General features: G+C 43.6%; 1 protein-coding gene across 2 annotated transcripts in view; it reads left to right on the forward strand.

Moving 5' to 3' along the window:
• The first annotated feature begins 18,943 nt into the window (after positions 1-18,943).
• The window catches only part of HTR1F (5-hydroxytryptamine receptor 1F), a 417,661-nt gene continuing 413,128 nt past the window's right edge, over positions 18,944-23,476 (forward strand). For both annotated transcript variants that reach the window (XM_075333085.1, XM_075333084.1), the window contains exon 1: positions 18,944-19,221. The gene's annotated coding sequence lies outside the window, so the exon portion shown is untranslated. The remainder of the gene's footprint in view (positions 19,222-23,476) is intronic.

The following is a 23,476-nucleotide window of genomic DNA, read 5'->3' on the forward strand; positions in this document are numbered from 1 at the left end:
AACCACTGAGCCACTGTGCCGCCCTATGATTAAATGATAATCAAAGCAAGATGTAAAATACTAACCATAACATACTGAATGTCATAGCCTCCAAACCATAGCTTACTCCTTAGCCTACTTCTCTGGCTTTTCTGTACTCCATTATTACTCTCTGGGAGTGCGAATTCTGACAGTGGAGGTGGAGGCACCTAAGGTATGTGTTCATTCCCTTGCAGGTTATTCAGTGCAGGTATCTCTCAGCGCTCAGGAGGATTCTGCTGTGTGCCCTGCATAAGTTCTGCAGCAACATGTGTCTCCTGCACTGAGCCATCATCACTAACTCTTCCAGCATGGTTGTGCCAAGTGTTAGTCACATTCATCTGCACTGCCGGCTTTATGGGTTTGTAGAATGAGCGTTTTTTCAAATATAAATATGAGGGGGATAATATATTTGATGTCCTAGTTAGCATTACTGCCCAATTCACTAACCTATTTGAAGGGTTTTAGTAGGTGCCATGTGTCCATCATAAGCTGCCAATAGTGGATTCCAAATTAACCCAAATTCCAGTTTGCTCTCTATACTATGTAATCAGTCATGTCTTTATGCTAAAATTATAAACACTCCAACATAGTGAACAATGAATTGTATCTCGTGTCAGTGTAGCAAATTAGGCACTCCGGTAAATTGTTCATTTTTTGCAAAACATTTTGCCTGTTTTACTTGTGATGGGCACTAACATCTTTAAGTGAGATATTTTTCTTTAATTTTCACATTCAAATTTAGACCCTGCACAACACATGCGTTACTTTGCCCAAGCGTGGTGCAGCCACAATGTCTCAGCCACTGACGTTAAGGGAAGCTGTCCCACTCCTGCCTCGCGAGCTGCCTTTTGATCGATCAATGAGGTTCTCAGGGCTCAGACCCTCACGATCTGCAGACATGGATATTGCCTACAATCTAATACAAAATATTAAAAGTTCAGTTACTCTTTAAAATAAAGTTGCTTGAAAGTCAGTGGACTGCAATACCCAGCGCTTGTACGGATGAGATTACACTTGGTGGACTATCTCAACCTCTTCATTATCCAGGGTTCCCAGAAGGTTTCCTTTTTCACTGAACATGTTTAATTATTGGAAAATGCTTTCATTTTTAAACATTGAAAGGTGGATTTTCATTAATTTAATAAAATAATAGGCAAGTGTGGTGCCCCTGACCTGGTCAGGCACCACTGAGTACTGCACCCATGCTGGGGACAGTATAATACAGGTAATCCAGAAGGCTGACCGGGGTGTGGAACACAGGCGCATAGTAATCAGCTCTCACACATGTACCCATGAGAGGACCCCTGGGGATCCCAGGAGGGGGAAAAGCCTTGACCTTCACTGGAATAGTGGAGGGGGCCAAAAGCCTCCATCTCCTCTCAAGGGGTGTGGTAAGAGAGTCTGGTTGCTAGGTGGCGTAGGCAAGAACAGGAGAGGAGGGGCAGTGAGTCAGTTAGAGCAGAACTCCATAGGGCTCAGTGAGGAGCAGACCTGTGGGGCTGTTGCTGTCTAACAGCGCCCGCGCAGTGGCTACTGACGGGGGAGAACGGTCAACTAGGAGTGCTACCCGAAATCCATCTTCAGCTAGAGAGAGAGCAACGGAGTGGGAAGTAAGGAGACTGCTAGAGAGCACCAGGCCCAAACGGGCGGCAGATCCCGAAGCGGAGATAGATTCAGCTTTCTTTTGCTAAACCTGCCGGTGTGGGGCTCTCAAAGCCCACGCCACAACACCACAAAAGCCGCAGCCACGTAGCCACAGTTAGGGCCCATAGGTCACAGGAGGCAAGCAGCTGGAGTGGCCTGGCCCAGGCGACAAGCACACGGCAAACGAAGGGGAGAGAGGCTTCAGCATCTTCCCTGGGTGACCCCCATAGGGACTCAAAGTCGGGGTTACCCCAAACCACCAAGGGCTAAGGAAGGCGAGTTAGTAGTCACCCTCACAAGTCAGCCTGAAGGATACCTGGTTCCCGCCTGGTTCATCCCAGCTACGCCCGGGTTACTCACCCTGCCATCAATTGTGAGTAAAAACCCTGAAAGACATTCTGCCTGTGTGGAGTCATTCTGCGCCTTGTGGTACTACGCACCTACATCGGGCCCTGGGGCTTGCCTCACTCTCAGGAGGCTATTCCAACTAACTGCACATACCATCAGCCCCAGGCGACCCTCAACCTGCAGTGGCGGTCCCTACTGGCCGCAATACTGAGAGTGGCGTCACGACAAGAAGAAGATCTCCTACCTGTGACCAGATCCAGCCGAGTGGAGTCCCTGAAGGTAATGCACCGACACAACACCTGTGGGGCTTCACACAAGCACTGAATAGTGATGAACTGCTAGTTACTCAGTCGAGTATCAGGGTTCTTGGGTACTAATCGAGTACTGAGTATAATGGAAGTTAATGAAAAACTTGAGTATTTTTAAATTCTGATGCTCAATCGAGCAACAAGCAGTGGTGAGCACGCTCTCTCATCATCACTAGCATTGAACGAAAAAAAGTCAGAAAAATAGTATTTCACTTTTTTTCCTCTGGCTTGCTCAAACATATTCTCATATTAATGTATGCAAAATAACATCCTCTTGAAGAAAGTAACCTATAATGTAATGTCATATGCATAGGGTATCTGTAAGACTATGTACAAAGATTGCAGGGACTAAGGGTACCTTCACACTTAGCGATGCAGCAGCGATCCGACCAGCGATCTGACCTGGTCAGGATCGCTGCTGCATCGCTACATGGTCGCTGGTGAGCTGTCAAACAGGCAGATCTCACCAGCGACCAGTGAACAGCCTCCAGCCAGCAGCGACGTGCAAGCGACGCTGCGCTTGCACGGAGCCGCCGTCTGGAAGCTGCGGAGACTGGTAACTAAGGTAAACATCGGGTATGGTTACCCGATGTTTACATTAGTTACCAGCGCACAGCTGTGTGTGCAGGGAGCAGGGAGCCGCGCACACTGAGCGCTGGCTCCTTGCTCTCCTAGCTACAGTACACATCGGGTTAATTAACCCGATGTGTACAGCAGCTACATGTGCAGAGAGCCGGAGCCGGCAGCACAGGCAGCGTGAGAGCTGCAGAGGCTGGTAACTAAGGTAAATATCGGGTAACCACCTTGGTTACCCGATGTTTATCTTGGATACAGCTTACCTCAGCTGTCAGACGCCGGCTCCTGCTCCCTGCTCGCTTCATTTGTCGCTCTCTCGCTGTCACACACAGCGATCTGTGTGTCACAGCGGGAGAGCGGCTTTGAAGAAAACGAACCAGGGCTGTGTGTAACGAGCAGCGATCTCGCAGCAGGGGCCAGATCGCTGCTCAGTGTCACACACAGCGAGATCGCTAATGAGGTCACTGCTGCGTCACAAAAAGCGTGACTCAGCAGCGATCTCGGCAGTGAGCTCGCTGTGTGTGAAGCACCCCTTAAGCAGGATTTACACTAAAAGATAGTAGTGAACAGTCGTAAACAGGCTGCCAATCACCCGGTGAATGATCAAAATGCTCATCCATCAGGTGAAATTATCTTTTTTCTAACAAAAATGATCTTTATTCTCGGTGATGCACTGTCTTGTGGAAACAGGACTCACGATGCCAAGAATTATGGAAGCCTATGTGCCCTGAACGATCTTCTGTGTTTTCCAGTTGGCGGTTGTCTAGTGCCACCCGTCGGTCCATCTAAATGGACCCCTAGGGTATGTGTGCAGGTAAAGTATTTGGTCCAGCACCATTTCTACAACTGTCTGTAAGGAATACACAGCATAGAGTATCACCTGAGGAACGGGACAGATCGTCCCAGAAACAGATTATGTATGGAAGTGAATAAACAGTTTTATAAATTCATGTGGAACCAGCTAATTGCAGCACCCAGATACCGCCGATTTCTTTCTTTTATTCTATTGTCTCATCTGGGAGCTGGTGGATGGTGCAGCAGCAAGTCCTGAGCCCACTGGGATTAGTAGATCAATAATTCCGCTGGTCAATCATTGCCCTACCTGGCAAATATGGAGGACGGAACCACATGTGCGTAGACTTGATGGGTCCGCAGTGAGAGACATCACTTTAGCCTCTGGCGGCACGGCCAGTTCAGCTCCTATTGTGGAGCCTCCAATTGTCTCCTGGGATTCACTGACAATGCCAGGAGTACAAGTCCCCTTTTACTTCCGGTAGAATGACTGAATCTCAGCAGTGGAGCCATCTCAACAATCCCTGAGACCAGTTACTAATGCTGGGTTTCAGTGTTGTATCTGTAAGCACAACCATCATAGATGAGTGAAACTCACTTTTAATCTACAATCCAATATCAGCCAGATGCGCACAGTAGCTGTCACAGGGGTGTACAGAGCTGTCACAGGGGTGTACAGATGGAACAGGGGCTCCTAGGCTGACCCTGAGACTGGGGCCCTTTTACTGTCCATTATCTTGAAGGTAGACTTTGTGGTAGCCAGGTTCAAGCCTCCAATGTGGCCCTGTCTCCAGTCCAATCCCTGATACTACTTCCCCCCACCCAGGGAGTGGGCCGGAAGCCCAGTTACTAAAACCCTACAAGTAACAGACAAGGGTAAATGAAAACTCATGCATACTGCACTCAAATACAAAGGAGGGATAGTATATGAACTGGGGAGTAACACAAAAAGTGTAGGAAATAACTACACAACTTGAGGATTCACATACCACGCTGAACTACAAACTGAAGATCACCATGCAAGTGGATTACAACAGGAACCAGGAAGAAAAGAACTCTATCCAGCAAAGAGCCCCAGAATCCAGAGCCTTATAAAGGCTGGAGATGGTGATCAGCAACCTGAGCTCCCAGCAGCTTGATCACATCCTGCCAGCATTGAGAAACATGTGATGGTGTCTCCGCGGCATTCTTGTTTTGCATATTTTCCCAGGGGGCCTTGTTCTAGTGTCACTGCGTTGATAAACACGTGATGGTGTCTCCGCGGTGTTGGATGTTGATTTCCCCGAGGTCAACCATCCTTACCTATGTAGCAGCTTGATCACAGGCCAGCAGAAATTAACTCCCGCTGTACTGGAGAGCAGTGAAGCCAGAACAAGCCGACGCCCATGAAAGGCTGTGCAACTAATGAATCCCAGGCAGTTTGTTGAACTCTGCAGTGTGAACAGAGTCCAACATCGCCATGACACCCAGCGAGTGCAACGCAAAACATTGCATGACAGTAGTGCTCATTGTCTCTTTTCTACTACATGTTCACGGATAAAAATAATGGTAAAATACATTAGTTGTTTTGTCTTTGGTGTTTTCACTCATTAGTATGGCTAAAATCTGTAGCAAAAATGCTTAAAGAATTGACAGACTACAGATTTAAATCTGCACCAAATCTGCTAGTCAAAAATAAGCAACATGTGCATAAGACTTCAGGATTCTCATTCGCTTTGTTGGTATCAGGAAACCTTTCAGAATTTTTTTTACAAATCTTCACAGAAAAACATCAAAAGTGTAAAAAAAAAACGTGTCTTATACTTTTACCTCTAAAGTCTTTGTTAGATCTTCTTAGGTTGCCACTAAAAAATAATCAGATGTCCTTAAGTTGGGGATCGCATGTACACAGCTTTTGGAGCCATCATGTGATGAGTATTTATAAATATTTATTGTGTTCAGTGATATAGCACCAACCTTTTCCAAAATGCTAGAGAAAGATACAGTCAGGATGTTTTTTCAGGAAGGGAGAAATTCCACCTAAACATGGGCAGAACATATAGTGTATATGTGACGCCCTGGACTAGCCAGGTAGTCACAGGTAGACCCCCGCATTACACCTGTCCCCCAATACGGTGTCATCAGCCAAACTTTAAACCCTAGTCACCCACCTCAGGACTGGATGGACACACCAGGGGGCAGAACCAAGCAGTTGGCCATGCCCACCAAGGAGTTCTGAGAGCTTGAGGCGGGAAAACGTGAATTAGTTAGTCAGTCAGTAGTTGGGGAGTTGAGTAGGGAGGAGTGAAGTGAAGGAGTCTGACGGGTGCCGGGGTCGGAGTCCTGGTACCTTGGCTAGGAGGCGAATGGTGGCCTTAGCCTGCAGGAGCTGGGAAGACGGCTCGGTGGAACTATGGTGAACCGGGACAGGGTAGTGGCCCGCCGGTACCGACCCGGGGAACCGACTCGGAAATCGGAGTACAAAGGAGGGTACTCAGACCCTGAAACGAGGTCCAGAACCCACTGGACTGAGTTAATTAACTGATTGCGGTCTGGACTATAGGTCCTTTCCCACCCAAGTCCCGACTGAAGACAGCAGCCCAACGAGGGGGATAGAAAGCCACCACACAGGCTGAGAGATCCCACGGGCCAGCGTCTGCAGACAAAAGGGCTCTCCCAACATCTACCAAGCCGGGGAGTGGACTCCTGACGCTGAAGTGCAGGCAGCCCAAGTACACAACACGGTGCAGGAGAAAGGCCAAGACCACCAAACCGGGTGGGGGACCAGACGCAGCCGGCTGCGGGCACCGACCACCATCAACTTGGTTTACCAGAGACTTGTGTGTGTCAATAACTGTGAGTACAACAGTGCCATCCAGCCGCGCACCGCCCTGCACCACCCAGCTATCCCCAATGGGTCCCGGGACCATCATCCCTACCCACGGAGGGGTTAACATCTTGCTGCACTACCATCTCCCCCGAGTGCCCAGTAATTGCAGCAGTGGTGTCCAACTTCACCACAACCCATGGGTGGCGTCACAAACTCAAATACGGCTCCGGCCGTGCACCTTCCTACCCCCTCCAAAAGCGCCAGCACCCCTTTCAGAGCGAGGTGACCCCGGGTCCGGAGGCGCTCGGGCCACCCACCAGCGAGCCCGGATCCAAGCGGCTCGGCTGCAGCCGAGCACGGGGCGGTGCATATACTTACACTTTCCAACTCTCACATCCGGTGAACTCGTGAAAAATGGGGATACCACCCAGAAAGGATGCACTTGGTTGAAGTCAAACCCCAAGCTATGGTTCTGCATAATAAAGGGATTTATGTTACAAACAGAAGCCTCACTTTAGATATGAACACTGTATGATGAAATGTTATACATTTAAATATGATTTATGGCTGACTTTTCCAGATCCCTGCTTGATGTCAGTGAGTATGGTCATCATTAAGTGGTCTCTCCAGATCAGCTTTCAGCAGTGATTGAGTCAGGTTATCAGATAGAAGACAACATATGAAAACACATAGGACATTCTTCATTCTTTCAGTAGTCATTGTTGGACTGGTAATCATTACCGAAGAAGAGTAAACCGATGGCTTACAGACAATTCATAATTAAGATCACTTCATGATTGATGAATAATGAAAGACAAGTAGTTGGTTTGACTTGGATTGGGTAGAATACTGATGAGCTGTATGTTACGGAATATCCTATTGTTTCTATACAAGGGGAAAAAAGTCAACTTGATAGGGCTTAGAGTTGAAGATAAAAGATACTGGAAATTGGAAAGATGTAGTAGGTCTATAGGGAATAACTGAATGCCATTGTAAAGCCCTTCAAACAAACAGCAAGGGTAAAACTGAATACAGAGTGTGGTTAGACATGATGGAAATTAAAAAGCTTAATGATTGCTGAAAAAAAAAGAAATTCTGCCAATGTGTTTTATGCAATTTACAGAACATGGTCATACTGTCCACATTCCTCCTGGAAGACGCAAATATTGTTGTGTTGTATGATGTATATTGTGACAATGTCATGCTTCAATCATGACGAGCACATTCGCACCAAAAGGAGTCTGACGCACAACGAAAAAAACACCAAAAACACACCACAAACACGGGGGAGATACACTGGCAACACAATAACAACAGTGGACCCTGACAATAGTTGTTGGTTAATGGGTATCTACTACCCTCACCTGAGGCTATCCCTACTCTCCTAGCCAGTGCCTATATATTGTCTGCAACTGTCGTTGAGCAACACCCTGAGTCCCTGGGAATCCCTATAGATGCCCTAACTAGGGAGAGGGAGGTAAGGTTCACTAGACCCACCGCTGCACTAATAAGACAAGAGGGTAGAGGAGACAAACAGGGAAAAAACTGCAATACAAAAAGATAAAGATCGGCTTCTGGAATGCTCCAACACAGCTCCTTCCACCAAGGGAGCCAGTATACAAATGGATTTGTATCTTCAGCAATGATTGCTGGGTAACACCTCTATTTAAACCTGAAGGGCATGACTACAAAGCTACTGCAGCTGAAGCACTCAGCTGGGAACTGCTGAAAAAGCTGCCAGCAGCAAAACTGATATTAGCCGTTTCAGTACAGAAGGAAACAAAACCCCATTTAAATGTAAATAGCTAGATGGAGATGAGAGGCTCCATTCTGAATGCTGCCACTAGGTCCAGAAACAGGGAGATGACTGTAACAGACATGCGTTATTTGTGACAGATCGTGCTTTGTTGATAGTAGGGAGAGTCAGGGTTAATGTTTGGGAATAGACCAGATGTGAGGAGCTAAAGTGAATAAACAGAGAGAGTTTCCTGTTAAGAGGTCAGATAAGCAAAGAGAGTGTCCCATGACAGAGTTCCCAAGTGTCAGAAACAGGGAAACTTAGTCCAGCCTTGTTGGCAAACCAACTCCATTAAATGGAAGATGATTGGAACTGCTGCTTGGGAATTGTACTCTTAATGACTGGACTGTATGACTGAACTGGATTGTGGTGACGGAAACAAGACTAGTTAAGACAATGACAAGTAGTGATGTGTTGGTCGTGAACGATCCGACACAAAGATCCGGTTCCCTGCTGTGAACGACAGGGGCCGGATCACCAATGTGAGCCACTCAAATCTCTAAACATCTTTTTTTGCCGCCAAAACCCCGCCCACCGTCGGCTAAACTCCGCCTACTCAGCAATCTAATTGGCCGCTTGTAAGTGGGCGGGGTTTACCCATGGGTGGGCAGGGATTTTGCGGCGTCACTATAATCTTAAATATGTGTTCACCTGGGTTGAACACATATTTAATGAGGATCCGAGAACGATCCGAAAGATCCGGTTCTTTTTGGTGAGTGGAGCCATGGGAACCGGATCACCAAAAAGAGCCTGGCTGTTCCAGTGTAAGTGACTGGAGTATGTGTTTAATATTCACCCCCTTCCTCCGCCCACCCTCTGTGCCGGCATCAGGGATTGGACTCTATGTTTATTGCCCATGAATATTCACCCTCTTCCCCGCCCATATTCCTACCCACCTTTCTGCACAAGCGTCATTGATAACGCAGGTAAAGCAAACAGCTGCTGATTGCAAGCCTCAGCTGTCTGCTTTACCTTGGCTGGTTATCAAAAATATTGGGGACCCCAAAACATTTTTTGAAATTATTTAAATAATTAAAAAAAAATGGCATTGCCTCTGCCCTATTTTTGTTAACCAGCCAAAGTACAGCAGTCTGAAGGAAGGGCTGTTATCATTAGGCTGGGAGAGCCCATCATTATTTGGCCCCTCCCAGTCGCAGCGTCTATTACATGAACCAATTCTGGCACTTTTCCTGGCTTTTTCCAATTTACCTGATGCAGTGGCAATTTGGGTAATTTCATTTGGCGCTAATATCAGCTGTAAATTGATAGCTGGTATCAAGCCCAGGGGTTAGTAATGGAGAATCATCTATCAGACACCCCCAATACTAACCCAGCAAATGTAGACTTAAAAAACACACACAGGAATAAAATAGTTTATTTAAAGAAAGACTCCCTCACACTCCCTCATTCACCAAGTTATTAATTTAAAAAAATCCTCCTCAAAGTTCCAATGTAATCCACTGGTGTAATATCCCATGAACGATTTCATGAGACTCCGTAGTTCACTGCTGGTCTACGGCAGGCATGGAATTTTTCCCATGTGAGAAAAATGCAGGGCCCACCTCTGGCCAAGAGTGACATATTCTAAACCTCTCTTAGAACAAGATCCATAGGAGTAAATGGGCATCATGGGACATTATACTGTTTGATTAAGATGGAACTTTGAGGATTTCTTTTTAAATAATAAATTGGTGAGCGAGGAATTATGGGGAGTCTTTATTCAAATAAATTATTTTTTTCCTGTGTGTGCATGAGTGATTGTTTTTAACTCTTCACTTGCCAGGTTAGTAATGGAATGTCTGATAGACACCTTTCCATTACTAGCCCCTGGACTTGATGCCAACTGTCAATTCACAGCTTACATCAACCCAAAAGGATTACCCTGATTGCTACTGCACCAGGGCAATCTGGAATAGCTTGGCAAGGTGCCAGAATTGGCATGTCTAACAGATGCACCATTTCTGGGGTGGCCGTGAACTGCTATTTTTAGGTTGGGAAGGACCAAATGACCATTGGCCTTCCCTGCATGATAATATCAGCCCCCAGCTGTTTGCTTTGCCTTGGCTGGATATCAAATTAGGGGGGATCCAGGGCTTTTTTTATTATTTAACTAAATTTAAAAAAGGAGTGGGGTCCTCTCTATTTCTGATGACCTGCCAGGGTAAAGCAGACAGCTGAGGGCTGCAGCTCCAATTGGTCTGCTTTACCTGCGCAGGGTATTTAAAACAAGCAGAACCCCTCATCATTTTTTTTTTCTTCTTTATTGTTCACAGCAGTGTACAGGCATTTTCCCCATGCAATAAAGCTTAATGATTGCCTGCATTGCAGCATTTCAACAAACTTTATTAGCCTACAAACAGCACCCTAACTCCGAACTCAGCCACAGATTTTTTTTAAAAAGTCCATGTTCGAGTTTGTGTCCTAGAGACACAGGTATCCGGTGTCTGGTATTGAAAGGAAATTTCAAATCCCAGAGAGACAGGAGACTATGGGAGTACAAACTTATGATGACCTTTGACACATTCAGAGCAGGAATAAATGTATCACATGGATTTATGTCTTTTTACATCAGTTAAGAAATGTGCTCCTCAGAGCATCTGGGGTCATCACAACTATGGGCCAGACCTCAATAAGAGGTCAATATAACTTTCACACTGCTTATCTATGAACTGCTCCAATATTTACTGCCACAACAGTTTGTCCTCTTCCTATACTGATAGTTCTGCTTCACATAACTTGTCTTATTTACTGCTTCATTCTATGTCCTGTTGTGTATCAATATTTGACTCTTCAGATTTTGTGTTATATTGAGCCTGATGAAGAGACCTGAGTAGTCTCGAAAGCTTGCTATTATTACCATCTTTTCAGTTAGCCATTAAAAGGTATCAAGCACTGAGAACTCTCAGTTCTTTTAAACATTTTTTTTTTATCTCTACTGGCTAACACTATACAAAGACATATTTTACCTGATATAAACCCAAAACTTTACCATTCAGGTTCGCTCATCCCTAGTTTTAACAAGCTCCAAGTTGACAAATAGGTCCTAAAAAAATCAAGTATACTGTAACATGTAAAAGTTTAGGCACCCCTTGTTAAAATTACAGTTATTGTCAACAATTAAGAAAGTTGGTAAAGAAATGATCTCTAGAAGACATAAAATTAAAGGTGACAAATTTTCTTTGTATTTTAGGGAACTTGAAACATTACAAAAAGGAAAATGGGCTGATGCAAAAGATTGGGCACCCTTGGAGACTTGTGTGCACATACAGTTAAGTCCAGAAATATTTGGACAGTGACACAATTTTCGCGAGTTGGGCTCTGCATGCCACCACATTGGATTTGAAATGAAATCTCTACAACAGAATTCAAGTGCAGATTGTAACGTTTAATTTGAAGGTTTGAACAAAAATATCTGATAGAAATTGTAGGAATTGTACACATTTCTTTACAAACACTCCACATTTTAGGAGGTCAAAAGTAATTGGACAAATAAACCAAACCCAAACAAAATATTTTTATTTTCAATATTTTGTTGCGAATCCTTTGGAGGCAATCACTGCCTTAAGTCTGGAACCCATGGACATCACCAAACGCTGGGTTTCCTCCTTCTTAATGCTTTGCCAGGCCTTTACAGCCGCAGCCTTCAGGTCTTGCTTTTTTGTGGGTCTTTCCGTCTTAAGTCTGGATTTGAGCAAGTGAAATGCATGCTCAATTGGGTTAAGATCTGGTGATTGACTTGGCCATTGCAGAATGTTCCACTTTTTTGCACTCATGAACTCCTGGGTAGCTTTGGCTGTATGCTTGGGGTCATTGTCCATCTGTACTATGAAGCGCCGTCCGATCAACTTTGCGGCATTTGGCTGAATCTGGGCTGAAAGTATATCCCGGTACACTTCAGAATTCATCCGGCTACTCTTGTCTGCTGTTATGTCATCAATAAACACAAGTGACCCAGTGCCATTGAAAGCCATGCATGCCCATGCCATCACGTTGCCTCCACCATGTTTTACAGAGGATGTAGTGTGCCTTGGATCATGTGCCGTTCCCTTTCTTCTCCAAACTTTTTTCTTCCCATCATTCTGGTACAGGTTGATCTTTGTCTCATCTGTCCATAGAATACTTTTCCAGAACTGAGCTGGCTTCATGAGGTGTTTTTCAGCAAATTTAACTCTGGCCTGTCTATTTTTGGAATTGATGAATGGTTTGCATCTAGATGTGAACCCTTTGTATTTACTTTCATGGAGTCTTCTCTTTACTGTTGACTTAGAGACAGATACACCTACTTCACTGAGAGTGTTCTGGACTTCAGTTGATGTTGTGAACGGGCTCTTCTTCACCAAAGAAAGTATGCGGCGATCATCCACCACTGTTGTCATCCGTGGACGCCCAGGCCTTTTTGAGTTCCCAAGCTCACCAGTCAATTCCTTTTTTCTCAGAATGTACCCGACTGTTGATTTTGCTACTCCAAGCATGTCTGCTATCTCTCTGATGGATTTTTTCTTTTTTTTCAGCCTCAGGATGTTCTGCTTCACCTCAATTGAGAGTTCCTTAGACCGCATGTTGTCTGGTCACAGCAACAACTTCCAAATGCAAAACCACACACCTGTAATCAACCCCAGACCTTTTAACTACTTCATTGATTACAGGTTAACGAGGGAGACGCCTTCAGAGTTAATTGCAGCCCTTAGAGTCCCTTGTCCAATTACTTTTGGTCCCTTGAAAAAGAGGAGGCTATGCATTACAGAGCTATGATTCCTAAACCCTTTCTCCGATTTGGATGTGAAAACTCTCATATTGCTGCTGGGAGTGTGCACTTTCAGCCCATATTATATATATAATTGTATTTCTGAACATGTTTTTGTAAACAGCTAAAATAACAAAACTTGTGTCACTGTCCAAATATTTCTGGACCTAACTGTATAACCTTTGACCAAAGATTTCAGACATTAATTAGCCTTTTAGTTTTATGGCTTGTTCACTGTCATCGTTATGAAAGGCCGGGTGATACAAATTTCACAGCTTTATAAATACCTGGCCTCCTCTAACCTTGTGCGAAAAAAACAGCAGCTATGGGTTCTTCTAAGTAGCTACTTAACACTCTGAAAATGAAAATTGTGGATCCCCACAATGCAGGAGAAGAGAGCAAAGAGTTTTCAAGAAACCCTTTCCTCAGTTTCAAATGCAATTAAGAAATGGAAGTTAACAGGTTCAGTGGAGGTCAAAATAAGGCCTGGAAGACCAAGCAACATTTGTGATAGCTGCTCATAGGATTACTAGATAGGCAAATCAATCAATAGCCCAGTTTGACTGCAAAAGACCTTCAGGAAGATTTAGCAGACTGTAGAGTTGTGCTTCATTGTTCCGCTGTTCAGAGACACTTGTACACATAAAGCCTTCATGATAGAGTCATCAGAGGAAAACCTCTCCTATGTTCTCACCACAAAATTCAGCATCAGAAATATGTAAAATAACATCTTATCAAGCTTGATGCATGTTGGAAACAAGTTCTGTGGAACAATAAGCTTAAAATATAACTCTTTGACCACAATGATCAAAGGTATGTGTGGAGAAAAAAGGGCACAGAATTTAAGGAAAAGAATATCTCGTCAACCATTAAGCATGGGGGTGGATCAATTATGCTTTGGGGTTATGTTGCAGCCAATGGCACTGGGAATATTTCATGAGTAGAGGGAAGAATGAATTCAATGAAATTTTAATAAATTCTTGATGCAAACATAATACCATCTGTAAAAATGCTGAAGTTTTAAAAAGGATGGCTTCTACAAATGGATAAGGATCACATCAAATACACATCAAAATTAACATTAGGCTACCTCAAAAGGCGCTAGCTGAAGGTTGTATAATGGCCCTCACAGTCCCCTAATCAGTCCCAAATCATTGAAGCTCTGTGGCTAAACCTCAAAAGAGCAATGCATGCAAGACGAGCAAGGAATCTCACAGAACTGGAATACTTTTCCAATGAATAATGGATGAAAATCCCACAAATAAAAATTGAAAGACTTTTGGCTGCCTACAAAAGTGTTTACAAGATGTGATATTTGCCAAACATTTGGATTGCACTGTAACAAAGACTACTATCAGTAACACACTACGCCACCAGGGACTCAGATCCTGCAGTGCCAGAAATGTTCCCCTGCTTAAGCCAGTTCATGTCCGGGCCCATCTGAAGTTTGCTAGAGAGCATTTAGATTATCTAGAAGAGTATTGGGAGAATGTCATATGGTCTGATAAAACCAAGGTAGAACTGTTTGGTCGAAACTCAACTCATTGTGTTTGCAGAAGACAGAATGCTGAGTTGCATCCAAAGAACACCATACCTACTGTGAAGCATGGGGGTGGCAACATCATGCTTTGGAGCAGGACGACTGATTCGTATACATTAAAGAATAAATGGGGCCACGTATCATGAGCTTGTGAGTGCAAACCTCCTTCCATCAGCAAGGGCATTGAAGATGAAACGTACCTGGGTATTTCAGCATGATAATGATCCCAAGCACACCACCAGGGCAATGAAGAAGTGGCTTTGTAAGAAGCATATGAAGGTCCGGGAGGGGCCTAGCCAGTCTCCAGGTCTCAACCATATTGAAAACCTTTGGAGGGAGTTGAAAGTCCAAGTTGCCCAGCGACAGGCCCAAAGCATCACTGCTCTAGAGGAGATATGCATGGAGGAATGGGCCAACATACCAACAACAGTGTGTGCCAACCTTTCAGAAGAGTTACAGAAAATATGTGACCTCTGTCATTGCCAACAAAGGATATATAACAAAATATTGAGATGTACTTTTGTTAATGACCAAATACTTATTTTCCACCATAATTTGCAAAAAAATCTTGCCAAATCAGATAAGATGATTTTCTGGATTTGTTTTCTCATTTTGTCTCTTATAGTTGTGGTCTACCTATGATGTCAATTAGAGGCCTCTCTCATCTTTTGAAGTGGGAGAACTTGCACAATTGGTGACTGAATAAATACTTTTTTCCCCACTATATAGAGTAATTACAGAGTGATCTATTTCAAGTGTTTATTTCTCTTAATGTTGATGATTTCAGAAATTTAGAATAATTACCACAAAACATCTGCAAAGGCTTCCTAAGCATTTAAAATGGTCCCTTAGTCTGGTTCAGTAGGCTACACAATCATGGGGAAGACTGTTGACTTGACAGATGTGCAGAAGGCAGTCATTGTCACACTCCACAAGGGGGGTAAGCCACAAAATGCCATTGCTAAAGACGCTGGCTGTTCACAGAGTGCTGTATCCAAACAATTAATGGAAAGTTGAGTTGAAGGAAAAAGTGTGGTAGAAAAAAGTGCACAAGTAACTGGGATAACCACAGCCTTGATGGGATTGTTAAGAAAAGGCCATTCAAAAATTTGGGGTTAGATTCACAAGGAGTGGACTGCTGCTGAAGTCAGTGCTTCAAGAGCCACCACACACAGACATATCCAGGACATGGGCTACAACTGTCACATTCTTTGTGTGAAACCACTCATCACCAATAGACAACGCCAAAAGCGTCTTACCTGGGCCAAGGAGAAAAAGAACTGGACTGTTCTCAGTGTCCAAGGTGTTGTTTCAGATGAAAGTAAATTTTGCATTTCATTTGGAAATCAAGGTCCCAGAGTCTGGAGGAAGGGCGGCTTTGCACACTACGACATCGCAGGTGCGATATCGGTGGGGTCAAATAGAAAGTGACGCACATCCGGCGTCACTTGCGATGTCGTAGTGTGTAAATCCTAGATGATACAATAAACGAGCGCAAAAGCGTCGTTATCGTATCATCGTTGCAAGCTCAGACTTTTCCATGATTTTGCTGCAGCGATGGTACAATGCTGTTCCTTGTTCCTGCGGCAGCACACATCGCTGTGTGTTACGCCGCAGGAGTAAGGAACTTCACCTTACCTGCCGCAGGCGGCTCTACGGAAGGAAGGAGGTGGGTGGGATGTTTACATCCTGCTCATCTCCGCCCCTCCGCCGCTATTGGCCGCCTGCCGTGTGACGTCGCTATGACGCCGCACGACCCGCCCCCTTAGGATGGAGGCGGGTCGCCGGCCAGAGCGACGGTCGCAGGGCAGGTGAGTGCATGTGAAGCTGGCGTAGCGATAATTTTCGCTACTCCAGCTATCACACGATATCGTACCTGCGACGGGGGCGGGGACTATCGCGTGTGACATTGCAGCATTGGCTTGCGATGTCGCAACGTGCAAAGCCCACCGAAGAGTGGAGAGGCCACAATCAAAGCTGCTTGAGGTCTAGTGTGAAGTTTCCAAAATCAAAGATGGTTTGGGGAGCCATGTCATCTGCTGGTGTAGGTCTACTGTGATTTATCAAGAGCAAAGTCAGTGCAGCCGTCTACCAGGAAATGTTACAGCACTTCATGTTTCCCTCTGCCGACAAGCTTTTTGGAAATGTAAATTTCTTTTTTGCAGCAGGACTTGGCACCTGTCCACACTGCCAAAGTACCAATACCTGGTTTACTAACCACAGTATCACTGTGCTTAATTGGCCAGCAAACTCGCCTGACCAAAATCCCAGACAGAATCTATGGGGTATTGTCAAGAGGGAGATGAGAGACACCAGACCCAACAATGCAGACGAGCTGAAGGCTACTATCAAAGCAACCTGGGCTTCCATAACACCTCAGCAGTGCCACAGGCTGATCACCTCCATGCCACATCGCATTGATGCAGTAATTCGTGCAAAAGGAGCCCTGACCAAGTATTGAGGCATTTACTGTACAGGCTTTTCAGTAGGCGCCAACATTTCTGAGTTTAAAACCATTTTTTCAGTTGGTCTTATATAATATTCTACTTTTCTGAGATAATGACTTTTGGGTTTTCATAGGCTGGTAGCCATAATCATCAACATTAACAGAAATAAACACTTGAAATAGATGACTCTGTGTGTAATGACTCTATATAATATATAGAAATAGATTCCTCTGTGTGTAATGACTCTATATAATATATAGGAATAGATCCCTCTGTGTGTAATGAATCTATATAATATATAGGAATAGATCCCTCTGTGTGTAATGTCTCTATATAATATATAGGAATAGATCCCTCTGTGTGTAATGTCTCTATATAATATATAGGAATGGATCCCTCTGTGTGTAATGTCTCTATATAATATATAGGAATAGATCCCTCTGTGTGTAATGACTCTATATAATATATAGGAATAGATCCCTCTGTGTGTAATGACTCTATATAATATATAGGAATGGATCCCTCTGTGTGTAATGAATCTATATAATATATAGGAATAGATCCCTCTGTGTGTAATGTCTCTATATAATATATAGGAATAGATCCCTCTGTGTGTAATGTCTCTATATAATATATAGGAATGGATCCCTCTGTGTGTAATGTCTCTATATAATATATAGGAATAGATCCCTCTGTGTGTAATGACTCTATATAATATATAGGAATAGATCCCTCTGTGTGTAATGACTCTATATAATATATAGGAATAGATCCCTCTGTGTGTAATGACTCTATATAATATATAGGAATGGATCCCTCTGTGTGTAATGACTCTATATAATATATAGGAATAGATCCCTCTGTGTGTAATGACTCTATATAATATATAGGAATAGATCCCTCTGTGTGTAATGAATCTATATAATATATGTGTTTCCCTTTTCATATTGAATTACTGAAATAAATTAACTTTTTGATTATATTCTAATTTATTGAGATGCACTTGTACAGGCAAGAGAAGAGAACACAATGAGCATGTGTTGCCTATTTTGATGCTCAGTAGGATTTCTTTTCTCACCAGCAGTTAGAGAGGCTTTAGAGCAGAGACCACTGACATAAAGAGAGGACACACTGAGTAGTAGTTTTCTACTAGTAGTCACTACAGCAGGATATCTACTGAGGGAAAAATACACTGAATAACATGCTGGGTGAAATCCACCATGAAAATCTGAATCATAAGTTGACGTACTGGAGATCTCAAATTTTTAGCGCAGGTCAATTATCGCTGCAGATTTACTAGAAATATGTACAGTATATGACATTTCATAAAATCTTTTCTTTAATTCTCAACCAGCATATTTGCCCTAAAATAGACATCCAGTCTTGGCCGAAAGTGTTGCCACCCTTCAAATTGTTCCAGAAAATGAAGTAGCTATTTTTCCCAAAACATTTTGCATTTGAATTTATGGGTAAATCATGAGTATAATTTGTCATGACAGTATATACATTTGAACACTCTTGTTACGCATGTCGAGGAGGCTTTTATTTGATAGCTTTGTATGTTGCAGTTGTAGGGATCTTTAGAATATACTGGACCTTAAAAAGTGATAAATGAGAGGTGGAAAACAATATGTAACAATGGATATTATATATTTGTTGCACTTTTTGGTAATGTGAAATTACAACTTTGACAAATGTAGCCATGAACGGATATTAATGTAATGACGTCTATGTCCTCAGCTGTTAGGCACAGTCCCATTTATTGAATACAGCTGTATATATGACCTTACAGTGTAAGTTGGTAACAGAGAAGCTTGTGTGCTCAGTGCTGAATCTTCACACAATGCTGAATGTGCCCAGCAGGTGGCAGTATCCTCTCTAGCTGGTGCCTATCCAGATCATGGAATGTTGCACAGTGGAGAAACACTCAGTACAATGAGCTCCTGGGCTGCCTGCGAGTCTCTCTCAGAACAGCTTTTGCCTTATTTTCCTACACAATTTTGCCTTGTCTTATTTAGTACGTTAAGGGTTTTCACATTGCCTTGTCCTTTCTTTCTGAGTTCACACATGGATTAACAAGGAATCAGATTCCAGGCGATATCTTCATATTCTCCTGCGTGTTTTTGGGGAAATGATAAGAAAGTTGGATCACACATTCTGAAGGGATATCAGCCAGGGCATACTCGGCGAACAGGTAAGATCTCACTTCAAATTAATTTACCATAAGTATTGGAAGGGTTAATTAATTCTGCACATGAAAAACTACACTTTTTTGTTTTCTCCTAATACCTGTACTAAAGTTACTGAAATATAGAAATACCCTTTAAATGAGTCTTCAGGTTATTTGGATTATTTTCAGTATAGCAGAGCTGTGAATGTGCAATGTGCAATTTGTGTTTTTACATGTTTTGCATTATCTTTGCTCATATGCACTTAGGTTCTGGCCAGAAGGGTTAAGTGACGCATTCAGCTCTGCTACATCTGTATAATTTTGTTTCTCACTTTGTCTGTAAACTTCTTTAATGTCTAGATTGCAAATACTAATATGACCCCAGACTGCAGCTCTACAGTATAGCGGAACCTAAATATTTGCTCTAGAGGGAGATGAATGGACGAATTCCACATTTCACGTGAGAATGGAAAGACTAATGGGATCTATCAGATCAGTTCACACACATTGTTCTCAGCATTTTTGTGTTTTGGGCATTTTTTTATTTCTTTTTTTTTTTTAAATAAAATACTCCGGGTTCTGATGTTGCTTTAAAGACTTTGGGGAAATATAGAAAACTTTAGAAATGCAGGCTTTTTTAAACTATTGAGTGTTTGTTTAAGCAGCATGCTACCGCTATGGAGGAGATGTTTTGGCATTTCCCCCATCGGCATCTTTATAATGCTTCAAGAACCTTAAGAACAAAATGTACAAAGGGTTACAAACTACAAATAAACCCCACTACATCCACCAGTATTTAAAATTCATTGGGCTGATTGATCAATACTGGCGCGGCGCACACTCACACTACACCAGGTTTATTGAAGAAGAAGGCGCCAAATTCATTATGAGGCACACACAACTACATGAACTTGGCGCCTCTTCTGAGTAGTGTGTGACTCCGAGTGTGTTGCGCCAGAAATGTTTTCTAGTCGGGGACTGGAGCGGTATAGACAATGAATGGGTCGGTGGTGCGCATACTTCACCTCCGTCCTATTTAAATGGGTATCTGCAGAGTTCCATTCACAACCTCTGTTGGGGGTCAATCTCTAGTTATTTTGGAATAAGTAATTGCTTTAACATTGGAAATTGTCCTTTAACGTTCAGCAAATTTGTCCAAAAGTTGTAAGCAATGCCCCTTCCTTATACTTCAAAGAACTGAAAATAAATGTTTGTGTATATATCACTACAGTACAAAAGCGTGTATATACTCGTAATCCAGCTGTCTGGTCACTGATATTCTCAATCATGTGTGACCACCAGCAAATATTATTAGAATTATTCCTTTATAGAGTACTATTGACCCCATGGCGCTGTACATGAGAAGGGGTTACATATAAAATACAGATATAAATTACTGTAAACAAACTAACAATGACAGATTGGTACAGAGTGGCGAGGGCCCTGCATTAGTGGGATTACCTTGTAGGGGATGATTGGTAGGGAGGCAGTGGGTTGGGGGAGGAGGGTTAGCCACAGCTCTGGTGGTGAGGTGGCAGCGGGATTATTGCAGGGTGTAGTTTTCTTGAAGAGATGGGTTTTCAAGTTCCATCTGAAGGTTCCAAATATGGTGGATAAATGGACATGTTGGGCACAGAATTCCAGGAGGATGAGGGTTAGTCAGGAAAAGTCTTGGAAATGAGTGAGGAATGAATAAGTGTGGAGGAGAGAAGGAGGTCCTGAGCTGACCAGAAATTACAAGATGGTAGATATCGGGAGATTAGTTTCGAGACATACAGAGGAGACAGTTAATTAACAGCTTTGTAGGTCAGTTCTAGTAGTTTGAACTGGATACATTGGGGAATTGAGAACCATTGAAGTATTTTGTAGAGGGAAGAAGTGGAGGAGTAGCGAGGAGGAAGATTGATTCATGTGCAGTAGAGTTAAGAATGGGCTAGAGAGGTCCGAGAGTGATAGCAGGAAGGCCACGGAGGATGATGTTGCAGTAGTCAAGGTGGGATATGAGTGCATGAACTAGCATTTTCATTAGTCCAGAGATGAGGAAGGGATGAATTATGGAAATATTTTTGAGTTGGAGGCTTGGATGTGCGGTTTGAAGGACAAGGCAGAGTCAAGTGTTACTCCAAGGCAGCAGTCTTTTGGTACAGGGGAAAGTGTGAAGGCATTTATTGTGATAGATAGATCAAGTAGGAGAGTTAAGTGAGATTTAAGATGGTGAGTTCAGTTTTGTCCACATTGAGCTTTAGGAAGCGTGATGAGAAAAAAGAAGATATGGCTGATGCCTAGGGATGATCGAATACCTCAAATATTCGGCAACGCCCATATTCGCCGAATAGGTCGCCGACTCGCCGGTATTCGACTATTTGCGAATATTCGATGCGCAATGTAAGTCTATGGGAAACCCGAATAGTTGCCGATTAGCAACTATTCGGGCTTCCCATAGACTTACATTGCGCATCGAATATTCATATAGCGCAACCTATTCGTCGGATATTCGCGAAGCCGAATATTGCCAAATATTTGTGATAGTCGATCATCCCTACTGATGACACTCCAGGACTCTGGACAGCAGAGGAGTGATGTCTAGGCCAGAGAGGTAGATCTGAGTGTAATCAGTATATAGATGGTACTGAAAGCCATGAAACTTTGAGTTTTCACAGGCGAAAAGCATAGCTGGAAAAGAGTAGAGGTCCCAGGACAGAGCCTTGAGGAAAAGCAACAGAGAGAGGGCAAACTAAGGAGGTCGTGTGGGAGTCTAAGACGCCAACGGAAGAGAATATTTATAGTAGGAGGGAGTAGTCAACTCTTTTGAAGGCAGGGGACACATCTAGGAAGAGAAGTATAGAGGATTGTGAGTTAGCTTTGGCAGTAAATCGTTAGTAAATTTGGTCAGAGCAGTCTCAGTAGAATGGTGGGGATGGAAGCCATATTATAGGTTGTCGAAGAGAGAGTTAAGGGTGCTTTACATGCTACAATATATCGTACGATGTGTCGGCGGGGTCACGTCGTAAGTGACGCATATCCGGTATCGTAACTTACATTGTAGCATGTAACAGCTACGTGCGATTGCGATTGAATGGTAAAACGTTCATCACATGCACGTCGTTCAATTCCTAAAAATTGAGCGTCAGGTTGTTCATCGTACCCGGGGTAGCACACATCGCTTCATGTGACACCCCGAGAACGATGAACTGCAGCTTACCTGCGTCCTGCGGCTCCCACCGGCAATGCGGAAGGAAGGAGGTGGGCGGGATGTTTACGTCCCGCTCATCTCCGCCCCTCCGCTTCTATTGGCCGGCTGCCGCGTGACGTCGATGTGACGCCGAACGTCCCTCCCACCCCAGGAAGTGGATGTTCGCCTCCCACATCGAGGTCGTATGGATGGGTAAGTACGTGTGACGGGTGGTTACTCGTTTGTGCGACACGTTCAGCAAATTGAAAGTGCCGCACATACGATGGGGGCAGGTACGATCGCATACGATATCGTATGCTGGATCGTATGGTGTAAAGCAGGCTTTAGATGAGAAGTTGCAGGAAAGTTTATTGCCAGGGCAAGGAGTATGGGTCCAGGGAAGGCCGCTGTAACTCAGCACCCCAGGGGAGGCTGTTTCGGAGGGTGTCAGCCATGTTTCAGTGAAGCCCAGAATGGAAATATTGCAAGAGGTAAGAGGTTTTAAATGACATGGAGTTTATTGTAGATTGAGAGGGCATTGCTGAATGGTCCAGAGGGATCGTGGAGTGGGCAGCAAGAGAATGGGTTTTATGTTGGAGAGAATAAGGTAGTTTCTAGTAGGCTTGGAGCTGTAAAATGGAGAATTAATGGGGAAGGGAGAATTAATGGGGAATATCATTAAATAATTGATAGACTATAACGGTTAAAGGCCGATAGACTATAACTGACAAAAACCCACAATAAAATCAGTAGTGATAGCCAAGATAAATAGAAGTATTTATTGAACAAATATTAAAATAAAACTTGATTAAAAGGAGAAAGTCAAACAAGGCAAAAACCAGCCAGGACTCCTCCAGAGGAAAATATAGAAGAAAACAGCTGTAGTATGGAGTGACATTTACAACAAATACACAGATTGCAAAAGTACCAAAACAAGTTGATGATGTTAGTAAACAATAGATCGCATCATCATAAATATACTGTGGAAAAACTCATACAGGGATCAGAGAGTTAATATACTCTAGACATCAACTGGTCAATTGTGTGAAAATACAGGATTCAATTGTAGTGATGAATGTGAATAGGGACCAAAAGCAGCTAAGAATG

This window comes from Anomaloglossus baeobatrachus, chromosome 2, assembly GCF_048569485.1.
Source record: "Anomaloglossus baeobatrachus isolate aAnoBae1 chromosome 2, aAnoBae1.hap1, whole genome shotgun sequence".
Taxonomy (NCBI): Eukaryota; Metazoa; Chordata; class Amphibia; order Anura; family Aromobatidae; genus Anomaloglossus; species Anomaloglossus baeobatrachus.